The sequence below is a fragment of the Malaya genurostris genome, chromosome 3 (genome assembly GCF_030247185.1).
Source record: "Malaya genurostris strain Urasoe2022 chromosome 3, Malgen_1.1, whole genome shotgun sequence".
NCBI classification, from domain to species: domain Eukaryota; kingdom Metazoa; phylum Arthropoda; class Insecta; order Diptera; family Culicidae; genus Malaya; species Malaya genurostris.
This window is the reverse complement of record NC_080572.1, coordinates 242,131,381-242,145,834: the sequence shown is the minus strand read 5'-3', so window position 1 is coordinate 242,145,834 and position 14,454 is coordinate 242,131,381. Positions and strand designations below refer to the sequence as shown.

Genomic DNA, 14,454 nt, shown 5'->3' with positions numbered 1-14,454 from the left:
AAAGTCACCACTTGTGGCTGAACACCCAATTTAAATTTTAATAATTTAATTTTAACTCATATTCCAATAAACAGTTATTAAAAAAAAAGAAAAGCTAAAAATAGAAATTCGATAAGAAAAAAAATCGAACAGCAGGAAACCAATGAGCAGTAAATTGGAAAGCGTAAAATTGGGAAGTAGAAAACCGAGAAGTATAGTTGCATAAAATTGATCATCAGAGAAACGGAAAGCAGAAAATCGTAGAACTGTAGAAGAAAATCAAGAAGTGGGAAGTTTTTTGAGGTTTAATCGAAAAGAAAAAACACGAAAAATAGTAATTTGAGAAGTAGGAAATTTTTAAGGCAGATATCGAAAAACAAAAGGCGGGTGAGTAATGTCAGAGACATAACTGGATGTCGTGAATACGAAAAAACTGACACGCTCCCATCACTTTTCCGAATATCAGTTAGTTGATTGATTGTATGAATTGTGCAAGCTTTCCTCTTTTTCACTAATAGAATTTGAAGCGATACACCTACATTAAAGTACAGTTTAGTTACATTAAACAGCTACTATTCTACAACTATATATTCCAAACTTGAAACAATTCCTTTTTAATTTGCTAATATAGGAAGCTAGGTACGACAAATTTGTAGTTTATTTTTATTGAAGCTATGAAGTTCGAAGATATCTGATTCTTCTCGAAATTTCAGTACGAGACAATTGCAATGGCCTGGTCTGAAATGTATCTACGATCTTCGGTATGCAAGAGTGATTCTAATAATAATAATAATAATGATAATAATAATAATAATGATAATACAGATTAATCTGTATATATGGCAACCCTGTTTCGCAAGGCATATTTTCACACGACCCCATACTAGTATAAAGATGTGTTCAACATCATCATTTTCGCTTTCGCATTGCCGTTCGTAATTGAATGTGTTAGTGACGGTACAAATCTGCTTTTCTACCTGTCTTCGGAGCCATCGTTCTGACGGTGTCTCGTACGTACAGAGTAGCTGCTTTAACTTAAATGACGCTATTTCTCACATCACATTTCCTTTTATACGTGCTAGTGGTAGCACGGTAGGACGTCCCCTTTGTTAGAATTCCTTTCCTATACGCAGAACGGGAAACAGTGAAACGATATAAAAGAGAGTGTTAGCAGAGCGGCAGCCAGTAATACTGAATGGGTCGTCGAGCTGTGGAGGAACAATTAAGGGCAAGGCAAAGTCCCGCTCAAACCGTGCTGGTCTGAAGTGCCCAGTTGGCGGCAGAATCCATCGTTTGCCTCGGAAGGGGAACTACGCCGAGCGTGTCAGTGCTGGTGCATCGGTCTATCTGGCGGCAGTGATGGAGTACTTGGTTGCCGAAGTGTTGGAGTTGACCGGTAATGCTGCCCATGACAACGAAAACGAAAATCATCCCTCGCCATCTGCAGCTGGCCATCCGTTGAAAACCCCGTCCTTTTCAGGATGACCACATCACTGTGATAAAGAAATATTTAGAATTGCTTTAAGTTTAGCCAGTTCTGATACGCCTGGAAAGTAGAATGCGCAAATCAAGTGGAAACATTTGTTCTAACAATTTTTGTTTTCGGCCGCATACTACAGTAATCGCGACAAAAATACATATTGATCTGTGGCAACTCTGTTTCACACGGCATATTTGTAAACTAGTATAAAGATGTGTTCAAAATCATCACTTTCGCTTTCGCATTGCCGTTCGTAATTCAATGTGTTAGTGACGGTGCAAATTATTTTAACTCCCATCTTGATGAATCTTGGTAGGAAATATTGAGATCTGAGATGGTTCTCGTGTGTGTCTTGTTTCGGCAATGGGCCTTGCTGGACTTTTTGGTTGCCTTTTTCGGTGGCATTGTGCTGACGGTGTCTCGTGCATTCATATCGGGAAACAATGAGACGACAGGTCCTCGATGTTGCTGTCGTGTGTCTTGTTTCGGGAAGAGTTGCTCAGCAAATGATAGGAAAAGTGAACCATTCAACTTTTATATGGATGCTCTTGTATAGATACAGACATCTCGCGTTCTGATTGGCTGGTGCTGTCATGGGTTAAATCGAACAGGTTTTTCAATAGTGTACTATTGAAAAACTTCAATATTGTTGTAATACACGTTCAAGTTGAAGATTTTCGATTCTATTGGTAGTTAGATTATATAAATCCTTCTACAGATCACTGAGCTATGAGCTTTCAAAATACGAGAAAGGCAAACGCGCCATATGAATTATCCTCTTTGATACTCGTTTATACCAAACATTTCAGAAAAGTTTAATTGTGAACTATTTAAGAATATGTCACACAACTGAAAGTTTTAGCATAAAATTGTGATCATATTTCCGATGGCATGTAGCAAGAATTATGTTGATTCGTTAGATATAACAGGAGATATTCACGATCAAAAACTTATCACTCTCTCAGAGGGTAAATTTTGAAAAGGCGCCCCATAGTAAAGTAAGTCGTATTCACGACAAAAAATCATTAAAATTGGCTAACCCCTAAATGACCATACCTGCATCGGCCAGAAATAGTCGAAAACACGTTTTCGTTCGGCACGTCAGAAAAGACATTGCACTCCGTTGCAAACCAAAAAGTGTTCTGTAAATAGCAGAAACTTTACGTCTGCTTAGCGGTTCAAATTGAACTGCCGAGTTTAGCACTAAGCATTTCAATTTGAACTGCTCTGCACTGATGAGTCAAAGACGAAACGTAAAAAAAATAATAAAAAAAATCGTTAGCCAGGGAATCGAGAAGGTGAAAATCCGTAAGGAGAGCAGAATTTTACAACGAGAGAAGATAAAAACAAATTGTAGCATTGACAATTAGCAAATTTTTAGTACGATAATAAATTTGGCGAGTTGACTTTAAATGAAATTACTTCTGCGGTAAAGCGGTCTTCGGTGAAATGACCCGGTATTATTTTTCAACTGAATTTCAATCGGTGAAAAATGTGCGTTCTCCCTGTACTTTTTAAAAGCGATCCACGGTTGGCAGCAAGCAAGCTTTTGCAAAGCACTGGCAAACGCATGCCCAAATCGAAAGGAACGCGTCAGGAAGCTTTCGCACCAAAACCAACGCACGGCTTGCTTTGTATTCACGGTCCAACACGCGGTCACAGCTGAGCCTATCGGGTGTTTTGTTTTGACAAAGTTCGTCCTATCCAAACCGGGCAGGCTGTGCGAACGGTTTCCACGGTGTTTGTGCATTGCAGTGAACACGTGACCGAAGTTCATCCCGGCTCACCACTACCGTTTGGCTTCGAACTTTGGCGAGAATTTTCTCCCGCTTCCCATCGATGGGTGGAAAAACTGTCACGTGAATCCAACCGAAGTCCTGTTTATTTTGCGAGGTGAAAATTCGGAAACCTGAGAAGAGAGAGAGTTAGAGAGTAAGAGAATAAGAGAGGGCGAACGATCTGCTCGTAGCCGAGCTCCAGCAGCGATGAAGTTCGGTCCAGTCAGTCAGTCAGTCAGTCGAGGTGCAGACTTGGCCGTGTCCTGTTCGGTGGGGGTTGTTCGCTGTTCCGTGTCGGTCACCTGCTTTTTTCCCAGTTGGTGAAGCAGGTGGTTTGCTGGTGCAGGTGGAAGCGCGATTCGGTTGGATGAGGCTTGCCTTTGCTGATATTCTGAACAAGCATCGGTACGGATCGAAGCGGGGAGTGTGTGGATAATCCGGAGGAGACGCATGGTGTTCCAGTGCTCGACAAAGGAAAAGGTGGAAAGTCAAAACTCGGTTAATAGGGAACTCGGGTGGCTTTTCATGTCGTCCTACTAAGAAGGGTATATCTCGTCTATTCAGCGTCTGCCAGCATCCCGAAACCAAGTGTGTGAGTGTTCGGGTCGGTGTTTTTTTTCTTATTTTCGGTAAGGAAGAGAGAAAAGGAGAGAGGAATTAGTGAATATTCGACTCGGGAACGGGAAAACCCCGTTTTTGCGCGAGAGAGGCAAAATCTTGATCCTGCTCGGTCGACTGACATTAGGTCACTGTGGATGCTGTGAAGTGTATGTAATTTTGTTCGATGACGAATGCAACATCCGCTGCTGGTCCGAAGGTGAGAAGTGGCTTTCCGGTTTAGGAAAATTCTACTGCCAAATATATTCGCGTGTGACCGAATGCTGTTTTTATCCCAAGCCCAGCAGGATTCCGATTCGGTTCCGGCCGTTTTGTGTGGTCAAATGTGTTTCAAAATCCAGTGAATCTGTGTTCAGGATCGAAAGTGAAAAGTTGGATATTTATTATACAACAATCTTGCGACAGCTGTTCCAGTTCCAGTGAAAGGCCTGTGTGTGTGGCCTGTGCCAATCAAATTGTGCGTGGCATTCGAGGAATAGCGCAACCTCTGCAAAAGTACGTATGGGGTTTTTGTCTTCTCTTGGCAAACGCGAAAAAAAATGAAGGGTTGAAAGGGTTTGTTTTTTTTTGTGCGTTAAGCCTTGACAGAAATTCACAATAACCGAAAGGGTGCTTCGGTGGGCTAAATTTTTCATGAACTCGCGTGACAAAAAGCAGAACAACAATCGTGTGTGTTTGGCCGAATAAATGCTGTTCCAGTTCACATATCGGAAAGGTGTGCGCCAGAACCGGAGAACCACTAGACGGGCGAAACCCCAACCCGGTGTGACAGTGTGAGTGTGCTTCTGCTGCTGCTGCTGCTGCTGGTCACCACCGTTCGCTGGTTGGCATTCGTGTTTCGGTGTTTGTGATCGTTTGTCCTTGAACTGGTTTTGAAAAGCGCCGAACCTACATTCCAGTGCCGATGCCGCCGCTGTGCCAGTGCCAGTGCCAAATCGGAGGCACTGACTAGTGGGGTAGAAATTAAAAATTCAAACCGACCCATTTGGCTTGCCAACCATTCATGTTTGCTTCCTGTGGAGCATTTTCCCCCTGTCGTAGTTGGGCTCGATGCCATGCGGACACGCTCGATTGGTTGTATAATGAAATGAATTCCATGCAGATGAAGAAGTCAATAAAATGGGGTTGAGCTGGGCCTCGTTGCCTGTGTAATTAAAACAGGATTGCTTACGTAAGAATTTTGAGGATGCTGTGACCGGATAGTAAGAGAGAGAGAGAGAACTTGTACTGATTCCTTTTTCTGTTTTCCTTGAATAATACATTTGAATGTTAAACGTAGTTTGAAGGCATCGGGTGCGTTTCTTTCTACATTTGCATTTGCACACAGCAGCAATGTCAGATTGAAGATTTATTTCCGTTTTGAAATTCTATTTGCATGTGGAGCTTTCAGAACCGGGAATGCATGTTTCATTGAGTGTGAATCTCGGATGCACGTTTACTGAAATGATTTAGTCAGAGGCTAACGAGGGAAACGATTACAACTTGTGAAAAGAGATGATGATAACGATGGTGTTGGAAGTTCTAAATTTCACAGAACATATTGGATATTTTGTTACTTGTGAAAAGTTGACTTTATAAGAACTGCATTCGAACAAAATACAACAGTTTAGTGAATCTTCTTTCCTAGGCTAAAGGCCCGCAGCTTGGACTTAACGCTAACCATCAAATCCTTGCGGTTTTTTGAAGATCTTCGCTACTTTCCGAAGCTTGCGCCAAGAATTTATATTATGAGTGATGTTCTGGCAAGGTTTTTCGGCACAAGAACAACTCATCATCGGGTTTTGTGTAACGGCACGATGCCAAATCCTACCAAAAATAAAGTATCATTTTCAAGGGGCCGAAGGAAGGAGAGCAAGCGCTTCTATATACATTCTTCCGTTGGTATATTTGATCGTTGATGATGTAGGTCGTCGTATACAGCTTGATGAATGAGAAAACAAATAAAATAAAAAGTTCCAGAAGCAGGACATTGAAAAACAGAAAATCAAACAGCAAGAATTGAAAAACTAGAAAATTGAAGGCCAGAAAATCGAAATTATGAAAACAAATAATAAAAAAGCAGAAAACCAAATCGCTAAAAAATAAAAAAAACTGAAAATCAAAAAGCAAAATGAAACTATTTCTTTGCGTTTCGCCTTCGGCGCCTAGCAGTTCAATCTAAACCACTAAGCAGACGTAAGGTTTGCACTATTTATGCAACCCTTGAATAATATTGTAAAGGTGCAATATTTCATTTGACGTCTCAGACGTAAACGAGTGCCAGCACAATGTTAACATTTAGGGATTTTTTTTTTACAAAAAACACATATTTTGTTTCTAATTCTTCGCTTTTTGCCATCGGCTCATCAGTGCGAATAAAACTAGAAAATCGAGCAGCAAAAAAAAAAATGGAAAGCAGGAAACCAGTACACAAGAAATCAATAAACATAAAATCTAGATGAGGAAAATCGAACAGCAGAGAGTCGTTAAATAAAAAATCGGAGAACATAAAATCAAAACGCAAGAAAACGAAAAGCAGAGCAGTGAAATATTGAATTCTAGATCGATAAGTAGAAAATCTAAACGCAGGAAATCTAAGAACAGAAAAGCAAAAATAGAAAGCCAGAATTTCGAAAAGAATAAACTCGAGAAACTGAAAAAGTTAATAGTAAAATTATAAGATCAAAAAAAAAAAAAAACAAAAAGCACAGAACCAAAAAATATAAAATCGAAAACTAAAATATTGATAAACAGAGAATAGTAAAGCAGAAAATTGAAAAGCAATGAGCCAGAAAGCACGAAATCGAAAGGCGGAATTTCGAAAAGCGAAACATTGAAAACTAGAATTCAAGTAATTCAAAAAACCCTAAAGTCAAAAAATTAAAATTCCGAAATTCATAATAATCATTCTTCGGTGCAACAACACTTCATCATCGCGATTTGCGTAATGGTACGATGCCAAATTCTTCCAAAATATAAAGTGTCACCTTCGTGGGGTCGGAGGAAAGACAGCAAGCGCTTCTGGAGACATTCTTTTCTTGTATATTTGGTCGTTGATGGTGCAAGTGGTTGTGTGCACCTTGCTGAATAAGAAAATAAATAAAATAAAATGCTCGAAAAGCAGGTAATTAAAGAGCGGAAAATCATAGTGAAAAATAAGAAATCTTAGAAAATTTAGAGGCAGGAAATTAAAACTTTAAAAGTAATCAAAAATAATAAAGCAGAAAACCAAATCGAAAAGCAGAAAACCAGTAAACAAGAGATCAATAAACATAAAATCTAGATGAAGAAAATCGAATAGCAGAGAGTCGTTAAACAGAAAGTCGAAGAATATAAAATTAAAACGCAAAACGTATAAAAACGTATAAAAGTAGAAAGGAGACAATGGCAGAGCAGGAAATTAAAAACAATAAATTTGGAAGAAAAGAATCGAAAAACAGAATATCGAAAAGTGAAATACTGGAAACTAGACACATGATAGGCAGAAAATCTAAACGCAGGAAATCGAAGAACAGAAAAGCAAAAATTGAAAGCCAGAAATTCGAAGAGAATTAACTCGAGAAACTGAAAAAGATAATAGCAAACAAACATAAGAGCAGAAAAATCAAAAAGCACAGAACCAAAATGCGGAAAATCGAAAACTAAAATATTAGTAAACAGAGAATAGTAGAGTATTGAGCCAGAAAGCTGAACTACAGAAAGCACGAAATTGAAGAGCAGAATATCGAAAAACGATACATTGAAAACCAGTATTCCAGAATTTCAAAGAACAGAAAATCAAAACATTAAAATTTAGAAAATCATAAAGCTTTTACTTATCGATTAGTTTAAAATCAAAAACCAGAAAAGCAAAAACCCGAATACTAGAGAGTAGATAATTGTAGAGCAGAAAAACGAAGAGCAATAGTAAAATATGAAAATTCAGAAATTTCAAATCAGAAAATCGTAAATCAGTGAATCGGAAGCAGAGAATCGTAGTGCATAAAATCGAAAACGGAAAACCGTAGAAAAAAAAAGTAAGCGAAAAGTCAAAAACAAAAAAATAAGAAGAGCGCAACATCGTAAGACAAAATACTGAAAACAAATAGAATCGAATTGCAGGAAATGGACGAACGAAATAACAAAGCATAGAACGAAATACAGGGTCCGGCACTCGAAGTGTAACCAATTAAAAAGGCCATAAATTCAGTTTGGAAAATTACTTTTACTTAATTCAAAGTACAAAATGTGTAAAAATAATACAAAATTCAGAATCAATTCACTTTTGCTCGATATGAACACCTTTTGCCTTGACTTGATGACTTGAGAGAGCGAAGGAGTTGCTTCGTTTGGCCGAATGTGACTTGCAGATGTATTTTGGCCCACTCGCGGACAATAACTTTTTTCAGCGCCTCGAGACTGGTGTATCTTTTAGTTCGGACTTTGCTCTCCAAAATGGCCCAAAGAGAATAATCCATTGGATTCGCATCTGGTGAAATCGAGAGCCATTGTGTGGACGTGATGAAGTTCGGAACGTTGTTTTTCAGCCATTCTTGGTTCACTCGAGCTTTGTGAGACGGTGCCGAGTCCTGCTGAAACGTCCATGGTCTGCCACCGAAATGTTTGTCTGCCCACGGCTTCAAAGCAACCTCCAGAATACTTTCCCGATAATATGTCGCATTTACCTTGACGCCAGGCTCGAAGGTCTGAAGTTCGAGTACCGGACCCTGTATAATAGAGGAAATAGAAAATCAAAAAACAGAAAATCGAAAATTCAAAAGCAAAGAATCAAAATGTACATAAAAATAAAACAAAAAATTATTGTACAGAAAAAAAACTAAATATAACTATCGAGTCTATTAGCTGGAAATCAAAAAATCAACAACAAGAAAATCGGAAAACAGTGTGTCGTTAATTAAAAAGTCGGAGAGCGAAAAATAAAAAGGCGAGAATTCGGAAAACAGAAAATCGAGTATTGGAAAGAATGTAAAAAATTAGAGAATAGAAAACTAAAGAGCCGAAAATTCAAAAATCGGGAAACCGACAATCAGAATGTCGGAAACAGAATATCGGATGCAAAGAATCGTAAAGCATAAACAGTAGAACAGTAGAAAGTCTAGGAACAAAAAATAATTATTAGCGAAATATTTAAGCGCAAAAAAACCTAAAAGTATGGTATCAAAACGCAGACAATCTAGGATCAGAAAATTGAAAACCGTAATATTGGCAAGCAGAGAATCGTGAAGTAGAAAACTGAAGAGCAAAGAACCGAAAATATGAACTTTGAAAAGCACAAAAACGAAAAGCAGTTTACAGAAAACCTAAATATTAAAAATTAGTATTTGAGGAATTCGAAGAACAGAAAAGCAAGATGAAAAAAATTGAAAGCCTGATAATCGAACAGAATAAACCGCAAAATTAATAGTAACAATATAATAGCATAGAATCAAAAAGCAGACAAGCGAAAACTAAAATATTGGTAAACAGATATGCGCCAGAAACCTGCACCACAGAAAGCTTGAAATTGAAAGGCAGAATATCGAAAAACCGTAACATTGAAAACTAGTATTCGAGTAATTAAAAAAACCCTAAAATCAAAAAATTAAAATTCCGAAAATCATAATAATTATTCTTCGGCGCAACAACAATTCATCACCGCGATTTGCGTAATGGTACGATGCCAAATTCTTCCAAAAAATAAAGTGTCACCTTCGTGGGGTCGATGGAAAGACAGCAAGCGCTTCTGGAGACATTCTTTTCTTGTATATTTGGTCTTGATGGTGCAAGTGGTTGTGTACACGTTGCTGAATAAGAAAATAAATAAAATAAAAAGCTCGAAAAGCAGGAAACTAAAGAACGGAAAATCAAAGTGGAAAAAAAAAGATATTTTAGAAAATTTAAGGGCAGGAAATTAAAACTGCAAGAGTAATAAAAAATAATAAAGTAGAAAACCAAATCGAAGAAAATAAAAAAGCTGACAATCGATAAGCAAAATGAAACTATAAAAATGATAAGTAAAAAATCGGAAACTAGGTAACCAGTAAACAAGAAATCAATAAACATAAAATCTAGATGAGGAAAATCGAACAGCAGAGAGTAGCTAAATAGAAAGTCGAAGAACATAAAATCAAAACGCAAGAAAACGAAAAGCAGAGCAGAGAAAAGTAGAAAAGTGGAAAGCAGACAATCGCAGAGCAGGAAGTAAAAAACAATAAGTTTGGAAGAAAAGAATCGAAAAAGCAGAATATCGAAAAGTGAAATATTGAAAACTAGACACATGATAGGCAGAAAATCTAAATGCAGGAAATCGAAGACCAGAAAAGCAAAATTGAAAGCCAGATATTCGAAATGAATAAACTTGAAAAACTGAAAAAGTTAATAGAAAACAAATATAAGAGCAGAAAATCAAAAACCACCGAACCAAAAAGCAGAAAATCGAAAACTAAAATATTGATAAACAGAGAACAGTAAAGCAGAAAATTGAAAAACAATGAGCCAGAAAGCTGAACTACAGAAAGCACGAAATTGAAAGGCAGAATATCGAAAAGTAAAATATTGAAAACTAGTATTCGTAGAATTCTAAGAACAGAAAAACTAAACAATATAATTTAGAAAATCATAAAACAAAAAATTTGTTAGTTGAGAATCGAAAATCAGAAAAGCAAAAACCCGAATACTAGAGAGTAGGGCAATGTAGAGCAAAAATCCGAAAAGCAAAGAAACCAAATAGCAGAATATTAAAATTTAGAAGTTTAAAAATAGAAAATCGTAAACTAGCGAATCGGAAGCAGAGAATCGTAGTGCATAAAATCGAAGAAGAAGAAATTCGAAAAAATGAATAGAAAAGCAAAATATAGAACACAAACAAAACCGCATAGCAGGAAATTGAAGAACTAGAAAAGTGAAGAACAGACAACGTAAAGACAAAACATCAAAATGTACAAAATCAAAAAAAAAAACAAATAAAACTTTAAAATCTATAAGCAGGAAATTATATCGCCAAACATTTGAAAGCTAAGAACAGAAAATCAAAGCAAAAAAACAGAAAGCTGAGAATAAGAAACCAGAAAATCGAGAAACAAAAAATCGAAAACCGCAAAAAAGCAAAACACTATGGTGAAACAGAGAATCGTAAAGTGAAAATCAAGAAAATCAAAAAAATAAAATTCAGAAAATCATAAATCAAACAATCGAGAAAAAAAAGTAAGAGGAAATTTGAAAACTAGTAAGTCGCAAATCAGAATGTTGGAGAGTAGAGATTCGTGGTGCAGAAAACCGAAGAGCAAAAATCAAAGAGCTGAAAAACAAAGAGTAGGAAGTGGAAAGGCAGGATAGCAGAAAGCAGAAAATTAAGATACAGAAAACCGGAGCAGAAAAACAAGGAGCTGAAAATTAAAATGTAGGAAATCGAAAAATAGAAAAACTTAAAATACCAGAGAATCGCAGAAATCGAATAGCACAAAATCTGAGAGAAAAATAAAATTATAAACCAAATGGCAGGAAAGTATAACATTAAAAACTAGACAATCGAAAAACAGGTATTCGAAAAACAGAAAAAACAAAAATTGAAAGCAAAAACATCGGAAGAGGAGAAAATCGAGAACGTAAACTAAATGAAAGTGAAAATTATAGAGCAGAAAATCTAGAAGCAGAGAATCAAAACGTAATAGATCAAAAAGCAAAATATTGCTAAGTAGATATAAAGTAAAGCAGAAAACTGAAAATCGAAGCACCAAAAAATTGAACTTCGAAAAACACAAAATCAATAGTAAAACTGAAACTTAGTAAATCGAAAACACAAAATTCAGAAAACCGAAAAACAGGTAATCGAAAAGCAGAGAATCGTTCAGCATGAAATGTAAACGCAAAAAAAAACGAAAAGCAGATAATTATAAAGCAGAACATCAAATAGCAATATACTGAAGCAGAGAATAGCAGAGCAAAAATTAGAAAGCGTAAGATTTAAAATCAAAGAGTCGATAAACAGAGAATCAAAAACCCGAAATTTTAAGAACAAAAAAGCAAAAATCCAAAACTGTATAAACCGAAGAGTAGAATATCGAGAAACTAAAGTAAATTAAAAGTACAAATATAAGAGCAGAATATCTTTTCGAATCAAATCACAGAATATCGAATAGCAAAAAATCTAGGATAAAAATATCGAAAACCGAAACACAGAGAATCGTAAAGCAGAAGATCGAAAACCAAACAAACGAAAAGTTGAACTTTGATAGGCACCAAATTGAAAAGCAGAATATCGAAAATCAAATTATTGACAACCAATATTCCAGGAATTCGAAGAACTGAAAATCAAGAAGTAAAAAATAGAAATTCAAAAATCATAAAACAAAAAATCGAAGTGCAGAAAATCGAAAACCGGTATATTGAAGTGCAGAGAATCGTAGAGCAGCAAACCGAAGAGCAAAAGTCTAATCAATTAAAAAATGAGTAGGATATTAAAACGTAGAAAATCGAAAAGTAGAAAATCGTAAACCAGAGAATCGAAAGCAGAGAATCTAAAAGAAGAAAACCGAAGAGCCAAAAATAAAGAAGCATAAATGCAAAAAGAAGAATCAAAGAGCATAAAATCGAAAAGAAAAATATACAAAACAAAAAAATCGAAAGCAATAAATTGATAAACGGAAAATAAAAGCGCAAAAAATGAAAAAGTTGGAAATTGACTGGGGCAGAAAGTCGAACACATCAATGCAAGGAATCGAAAAGCAGAAAAACAAAACACAGACAATCAAAAATCAGAACACCGAAAAGCAAAATAAAACTAAAAAATCTTGATTTTACGTTTCGTATGTGGAATGTGCATTGAGCATAAATTTGAGAGTAATATTTTTGTTCTCTTCAATGCTACCACTATAAAATCGATAAGCACAACACCGAAAGGCAGGAAACCAATAAGCAGGAAATCGGAAAACAGAAGATCGAAAAGCAAAAAGTCGAAGAAAAGAAAATTTAAATGCCGGAAATCGCGAAGCATGCAATCGAAAAGTAAAGAAGCAAAAAGCAGAAAATTGCAGACCGAGGAATTAAAGAACCTAACATTCAAAAGCAAAGAAACGAAAAACTTAGAATCAAAAGCGCAGAATATCTAAAAGTTGAAATTTGAAAAGTATAAGCAGAAAATCAAAAAGCAGGAATTCGAAGAACAAAAAAAAACAGAAATGAGAAACTAGAACATCGAAGAGTAAAAAAAACGTGAAACTAGAAAAGCTGTAAGCGAAAATGTGAAAGCAAAATATCTGAAAAATCAAAATATTAGTAAACAGAAACCGTAAAACAGAAAATAACACAGCAGAATATCGACAAGCAAAAAATTTCAAAGTACAAAATATTGCAAACTAAAGAAACTGTTAGCAGAAAATCCAAAAGCAAACAATTGAAATATAAAGGATCGAAGAGCGTAGAATCCAAAAGCAGAAGATCGAAAAACAGAAAATCGAAATGCAGGAAATCGGAAAGCAGAAGATCGAAAAGTAAAGAAGCGAAAAACAGAAAACTGCATATCGCGAATATAAAGAGCAAAACATTTAAAAGTAAAGAATCGTAAAACGCAGAACATCAAAAGGTTGAATATTGAAAAACATACAATCGTTAAGCAGAAAATCAAAAAGCGGGAATTCAAAGAACAAAAAAAAAACATAAATGGAAAACTAGAATATCGAAGAGTAGAAAATCGTGAGACTAGAAAAGTTATAAGGAAAAATATAATAGCAGAAAATCTGGAAAATTGAAATATTGATACGCCGAAAATTGATAAACAAAAAAATCAAAAACCAGAATATCGGAGAGCAGAGAAATTTCGAAGCAGAATCTCGACAAGCAAAAAATTGGATCTCGAAATGCAAAACATGTCAAACTAGAGAATCTGTGAGCAGAAAATCCAAAAACAAACGATCCGAGAGCGGAAAATAGAAAAGAAAAATATTGAAAAACAGATAATTGAAAGGCAGGAAATCGTAAAACAAATAACCGGAAAGTAGAAGATAGAAAAGCAAGAAGTCAAAGATTAGAAAATTTGAGAGATATTCAAAGCATGCAATCGAGAAGTAAAGTAGCGAAAAGCAGAACATTGCGGAGCGAAAAATTAAAGAACCTATCATTTAAACGAAAAACTGAGAATCAAAACGCAGAATATCGAAAAGTTGAAATTTGAAAAGTATGCAATCTATAAGCAGAAAATCAAAAAGCAGGAATTCGAAGAACGAAAAAGTAAAAAATGAAAACTAGAAAATCGAAGAGTAGAAAATCGTGAAACTAGAAAACTTATAGACTAAAATATAATAGTGGAAAATCTGGAAAATCATAATTGAAGAATTTGAAAAACAATAAACCAAACACAGATAATCGAAATCCGAAAAATCGAAAACTAGAATATCGAAGAGCAGAGAATCGAAAAGCATTACATCGAAAAGCAAAAAACCGAAGAACAGACAAATGCAAAGCAGAATATCGACAGGCAAATTATAATAAAATATTATTAGGCAAAGTAGAAAAATTTAGGAAGGTAGAAAACTTTAAAATTTGGAAAGCAGGAAATTGGAAAACAAATAATCGGAAACCAGAAAATCGAAGAACAGAAATTAAAAAACAGAGACTTGCAAAGAAAATCATCGAAAATTAAAGAAG

General features: G+C 35.7%; 1 protein-coding gene across 2 annotated transcripts in view; it reads left to right on the top strand.

The window, feature by feature from the left end:
* The first annotated feature begins 3,458 nt into the window (after positions 1–3,458).
* Positions 3,459–14,454, top strand: part of LOC131434755 (uncharacterized) — a 493,742-nt gene continuing 482,746 nt past the window's right edge. For both annotated transcript variants that reach the window (XM_058601835.1, XM_058601834.1), the window contains exon 1: positions 3,459–4,350. The gene's annotated coding sequence lies outside the window, so the exon portion shown is untranslated. The remainder of the gene's footprint in view (positions 4,351–14,454) is intronic.